General features: G+C 53.0%; 1 pseudogene; it reads right to left on the reverse strand.

Annotated features, from left to right (window-relative positions):
• Positions 1–4,578, reverse strand: part of LOC136480049 (protein PEP-RELATED DEVELOPMENT ARRESTED 1 homolog, chloroplastic-like) — a 119,795-nt pseudogene extending 115,217 nt beyond the window's left edge.
• Positions 4,579–6,000: the final 1,422 nt, after the last annotated feature.

The raw sequence follows: 6,000 nt of genomic DNA on the forward strand, positions 1-6,000 counted from the left end.
TGGATGGTCGGTCCGGTCGAAGGTTATGGTGGATTCCGACCACCGGAGGAATGCTGGCGTGGCCAATCTGGCTGTATAGACCTCACGGCGTGCGAGCTTCTGGCGACACTTGGAGTCATAGACCGTTGATCCTTCAGAGATCATGAGGGCGCCGGTCGGCGTTGGGAGGGCGCTGGTCGGCGTTGGGAAGGCATCGTCCTTTTCCTCTACATCGTCTATGGCGGGAACATGCCCCTGCTCCCCTTTGTTAAGGCCCCCAGACAAGTATTTGTGCATGAGGCCGCAATCCTTGTATAGATGCTTGGCCAGGAAGGCATGGTTTGGGCATGGGCCCTCGAGCATTTTCTCGAAGTGGTTCAGAGTGCCCTCCGCGGGCTTCTGACCACCTTTGCGGCCAGCAGCAGCCACGAGCGAGTTGTCGCGCTGTTGCTTCTTATTTTTCCTTTTGGTGGGACGGTTGGAGGCGCCTTCGCCGGTGTCCTCGTCCCGCCTCATCTTTTCGTCGGAGCGATCAAAGATGGCTCCGACCGCCTCCTCCCCAGAATCATGACTGGTGGCGATGTCTAGGAGTTCCTTGGTAGTCCGCGGGCCCCTGCATCCTAGCTTGTGGACCAGGGATTCGCAGGTTGTCCTGGACAGAAAGGCTCCTATTACGTCAGCGTCGGCAACGTTAGGGAGCTCATTGCACTGCCGAGAGAAGCGCCAAATGTACCCATGAAGAGTTTCATCGGCCTTCTAGCGGCAGTTCTTGAGGTCCCATGGGTTTCTAGGGCGTTTGTACGTGCCCTGGAAGTAGCCCATGAAGATCTCCGTCAGATCCGCCCAACTCTGAATGACATTGAACGGTAGGTGCTCCAGCCATGCTCGCGCCGAATCGGCCAAGAATAGCGGGAGATTGTGAATAATGAAATCGTCATTACTCACACCACTGGCCTGACATGCAAGCCGATAGTCTTTGAGCCAAAGCCTGGGATTTGTTTCACCAGAATATTTAGGGATGTTGGTAGGCGGTCGATACCTTAGGGGGAACGCGACGTTGAGGATGTGCCGACTGAAGGCCTGAGGACCTGGTAGGCTAGGGCTCGGGCTTCGGTCCTTGTTGCTGTCGTAGCGTCCGCCACATCGGGGATGGTAGCCATGGCATGCTGCTTCTCCATCATCGCCATGGGCGCGTTTCCGAGCATCGATGATGTTGCGTACGTCGTGGCCATGGCCGAGGCATTGATGTACTGGGACGGCGGAGGGCTGCCTACCGGCTGGCGGTGTTTGGTGAATGGACGCGTCCCTAGTGGGACGCACTGAGGGCGTGCGCTGGCTGGTGTCGGGTTTGCATCGTCGAGACAATGAACTTTCCACCTACTACACCGCCGCACGCTCAAGCAACGTGCGAATCTCCCTATGGGCCCGGCGATCTTCGGCCGTTGTGGCCTACGGAAGGCCATGCTGCAAGGCGGTTGCCACGGCGATGTTCTGGCTGGCTTGGGCAAAGTGAGGAAGGGTCCCATCGTCGGTGAGGATCATTTGGTGTACGGTGCAGGCCGTGGCATGCGCGTGCCCCCCGTCTTTGCGGCGTTCAATCTCGCGATTGATGTCCGCGTACTCCTAGACGAGCCCTTGCCCGGCCTCATCAATCTCTTGCTGATAGGCCCTCAGCTGCTCCATCCTTAGGCGAGATGGGGCTGTCGTCTCTTCCCCGGATCTGCCGTCAGGATTGTTTGTAGGGGTGACCTCTTCCCCGGAGACACTTTCGACGTGACCCTCGGGGGTCTGTGTCATGAAGCATTCCCAGGAAGGGTGGTGGCTCCCCCTACTGGAATCTGAGCTGGAGAATGATCCTGGTTCCTCGTTGAGGCGCCCATAGAGGGTCTCTGTATCATGCTCAATCGCCCCCACGAACTCGATGTCCGTGGGTGACTGAACCACACATAGTGCCAGAGGGTGGCCAATGGTCATTGCAGCATTGCACAGACCGAATGGAAACATTGTCGGGGCGCTCTGTACGGGACCTTCTGGACATAGAGTGACATTGTGTGTGGCCTCCCTTGATGACTGGGTCCAAGGGAGTTGCCCGGCAGGCCCTCAAGCCTAAGACGGATGAGGTCGATGGAAGGGAGAGACAGGGCGGCTGTGTGAGTCAGCGCCAGCTCTCCTCCAAGTGTGATGATGAAATCTAGGTCACCGAAATGCACGTGTGCGCCCAGGGCCCAGCTGATTGTGTGGGTGGCCATCCGAGGCCTTTTTTGGAACGCGCAAGTCCCCTACCTAGCACGGCAACTATTGGTGTTTCGTGCGAACACCGGCAAGTAAATTTATAGTAATGCGCATTAGGCTTGGATGGTGCGCTAAAGGACACAAGATTTATACTAGTTCGGGCCAAATGTCCCTACGTCCAGTTTGTTGCTGCTCGTGTTATTAGCACCGTGAACGGTTCGTAGTAGGGGGTACAAACGATCAAGAGAGGGACTGATCCCAAGTCTCTGATGGAAGGGTTAAAAGGAGGTCAAGAGCTTGGTAGCAGCTAGACTGTGTGTGTGTGTGTGTCTTGTATTGCTTGGTCAAAAGTCCGTCCCTTTGATGGGAGAAGCGCATCCCCTTTTATAGATAAAGGGGCTGGCCTTACAAGGATGAGGGCTTTACCTAATCTTGTGGCTCACATCTACGTGACCTGGTTCTTCATTCTGATGAGTGCAAAGGAAGATAAGTGCCTACAATACTGTCGATGCTTCTATAGAATGTCAGGTTGGTTACAGAATGCTGTCCTGCATAGGGTATGGGTTGCAGCACGGTGGTTTGACTTATGAGCCTCCCCAGCCTTTCTCCGCACGCCTTCTGGTTCCTACGAGTCTTTGTCAGAGGGACACAGGGTCGGGGTCCGGAGTAGCACCGTGGGTGAGCTGTCCTGACTTGGTGGACCTGAGGGGTCGGGAAGTGGGCTCCGCTCCCTTAGGTCCATAGCATGGCGACAGAAAACCCGTCGTTCGTGGGGATAATAAATTCTTTCCTGGAGCATAGCGGTTGTCGTATATCTCTATTGGGTTTTGTGTCCCAGAGCTAAAGGCGGCGCCCACAACTCTACAGGATGAGGAGCATGCACCTGTAATACCTTTCGGGCTCTGTGGCGCCCAGAAGGGTCTAAAGCACCTGTCCCATCGTTTCCTGGCAGTACTTTTCCTGCCAGGGCACAGGGTATGGTCCTCAGAGCCATGGTTGACCCGAACATCTTGTCTTGCCTAGTCCTTATCTCCTGGGTGAGACCAAGCCTGCCCCTCTAGGGTCGAGCGAGGCGGAGTCTATCCCTCAGCCCTTGGGCAAGACCGAGCCCGTCCCAAAGGCGTCAGGCAAGACGGAGACTAGCCCTGAGCCCTCGGGCGAGGCAGAGCTATCTTCAAAGGCGTCGGGCGAGGCGGAGTCTATCCCTTAGCCCTCGGGTGAGATCGAGCCTGTCCCAAAGGCATCGAGCAAGACGGAGACTAGCCCTGAGCCCTCAGGTGAGGCGAAGCTATCTTCAAAGGTGTCGGGCGAGGTGGAACCAAACTCCTGTCATTCGAACAAGGGACGTAACGGCGCCCTTATCTGTCCAGAAGTTTTTAACGTTCGGTGGTTATTGGTTCCACCTTCTAGGGTACCACGGTATTAGGTCCCCGACAAGAACAAACTAATAAGTCGAGAAAGAAAATGAAGGATAAATTGACTGTAGCAATGGGCTAAGCTTTCACAACTCTTTGCCAATTAGTCTAGGAGGACCAAACTCCATTAGCATTAGCATACTATCTGGCCACGAAACAAACTAGTGGAACAGTTCATTGCGGAACAGCTTATCCTTTTTGTAATATAAATAACGACCTAATTAATAAGATTGGAAATCCAAGAAACTAATCAATTCTATGAAGTACTATGCTCATTTCATAAATTCATACTAGTAATGGCCGTCAGTGATTCAGTGAAGCAACCGAAGAAACGGTGGTAGGGCATGTGAAGCAATCGAAGAAATGGTGGTAGGGCATCCCGACTAGCGTGAGCATCTCCTGTAGCACGGAGGCGACCTGCTCCCCACCATGGAGGAGGGCGTCGCACTCGGCAAGGTCCCACTTTCTAGGGTTGTCTCCGAGGGAGGCCAGCGAGGCAATGGGGAGGGGCACTTTAGGCGCCGCTGCGTGGCATGTGAGGGTGCAGCGCAAGGGGACCCGTTGAGTTAGTTGGATGAGGGCCTCCATGGGAAGGCGACGACGGTGTAGGCAAGCGATCGGTCAGGGGAGAGAAATATGGACTCTTTGAAATGAAGGGGCCGTTTGGTAGCCCTCTCGGATCGGCTCCGGGAGCTGTTTTATGGCTCCAACTACCAAACGGGTCCAAGGACAGCAGCTCCATGGCAGAAGTCCCGTAAATTGCGCTAAGAGCAGAGATGAGGGATGGAGCTGAAAAATCGAGCTTGTCTCGGCTCCGCGTGGGTTTGGGCGAGTTTGCCCTCAGCGTGAGCACGAGCACACGGGTGTGGTCGTCTGAGGAGCTGCGAAGGGCGGGGAGATGCAGAGGTAGGCGGAGAGCGACCAAGGCACGGGGAGGTGGAGGTGGTGGCATGGGTGGGGAGATGCGGGGGCCACTAGTAGAGAAATGACCTTTCATCTGCTTCGATTTTGGGCTTTAGTCTCGGTATTTTTTGCGTCTGGGAGTAAAGAAAGAATTAGTCCCGGTTGGAGCTACCAACAGGGACTAAAGGCCCCTGTCCTGGCACGCTTTTGCAGCAGGCCACATTTAGTCCCGGTTGGTGTTACCAACCTGGACTAAAGGTCCTTCAACCTTTAGTCCCGGTTGGTGTTACCAACCTGGACTAAATGTCCTTCAACCTTTAGTCTCGATTGGTAATAGCAACCAGGACTAAAGGGTGACCTTTTAGTCCCAGTTGGTGTCACCAACCCAGATTAAAGGTCTCCCAACCAGGACTAAAGGTACCCCACAGGTCAATTCAAAAGGAGATTGTCCAGGACCCTATCACATGTGGTGTACAGCTGAATTGGTAAGGAGTTTATGCACGAGGAAAGAGGTCCTAGGTTTGAATCTCACACATCGCAAGAGAGGTCTCCCTATAATTTCATTTATTTTTCTTCTAAGGATGGACCTTTAGTCCTGGTTACGTGACCCGGGACTAAAGGCCAGGACCTTTAGTCCTGGATTCATAGTCCCGGTTGGGAAACCGGGACTACAACCATTTCTCTACTAGTGGGTAGGGCGATGACGCGGCCGTGGAGGCGTAAGGAGCCGTGGCCGTGGTGCGGCATGGCGCGAGGAAGCGGATGCGGTGTCATGGGAAGATGAACATGGTGTGCGAGATATCTGTGTGCGGTGGTGCGTGCTGCGTGCATTTGTGATAACTAGTACCGTGCCCGTGCTACACCTGAAAATAACCAGAGGACCATATTTTTTCCCTAAAAACAATCAAAGTGATAGGAAGCTGAGTGCAGCACCACTTTTTCTCGTGTAAAAGAACACAATTGCGAGGTTGCAGTTGAACAATTAGGACAGCTTTCCTGACATCATGAACCATTAGTTCTCGTGGCATGATGGATGATTTCAGAGTAGAATAACAGGGAATCACGTCACAGACATACAAATGCATGTGTCCCAAGAACACGTCAAAACTACACTAAACATTTAACAACTTATGATAATTCCCAGCAACTATTTCAGCCTTTAACATAGTCTCCCAGCTAGCTCAGATATCTTCTGTTGATTCCGTCGATGGAGACAAAGACCAAGCTTATTTGTTCTGACCCGTCTTCTGTATGGTTCTTGGAGCTGCAGGCAAATGGACATAGTTCAAAACCATACAAGAAGTATTATAGCTAAATGGAACAATTCACCAAATTACATATTCCAAACTGAAGTTTAAGATTCAGGCACGAAAACAGGAACTGCTAGCTGCAATTAATATAATCACCTTATTATTCCGTTATTTTGTGCTATGTTATCAGCCAAGAGAAATGATTTATGCATACAAGCTAC

The sequence above is a fragment of the Miscanthus floridulus genome, chromosome 9 (assembly GCF_019320115.1).
Source record: "Miscanthus floridulus cultivar M001 chromosome 9, ASM1932011v1, whole genome shotgun sequence".
In the NCBI taxonomy this organism is placed as follows: Eukaryota; Viridiplantae; Streptophyta; class Magnoliopsida; order Poales; family Poaceae; genus Miscanthus; species Miscanthus floridulus.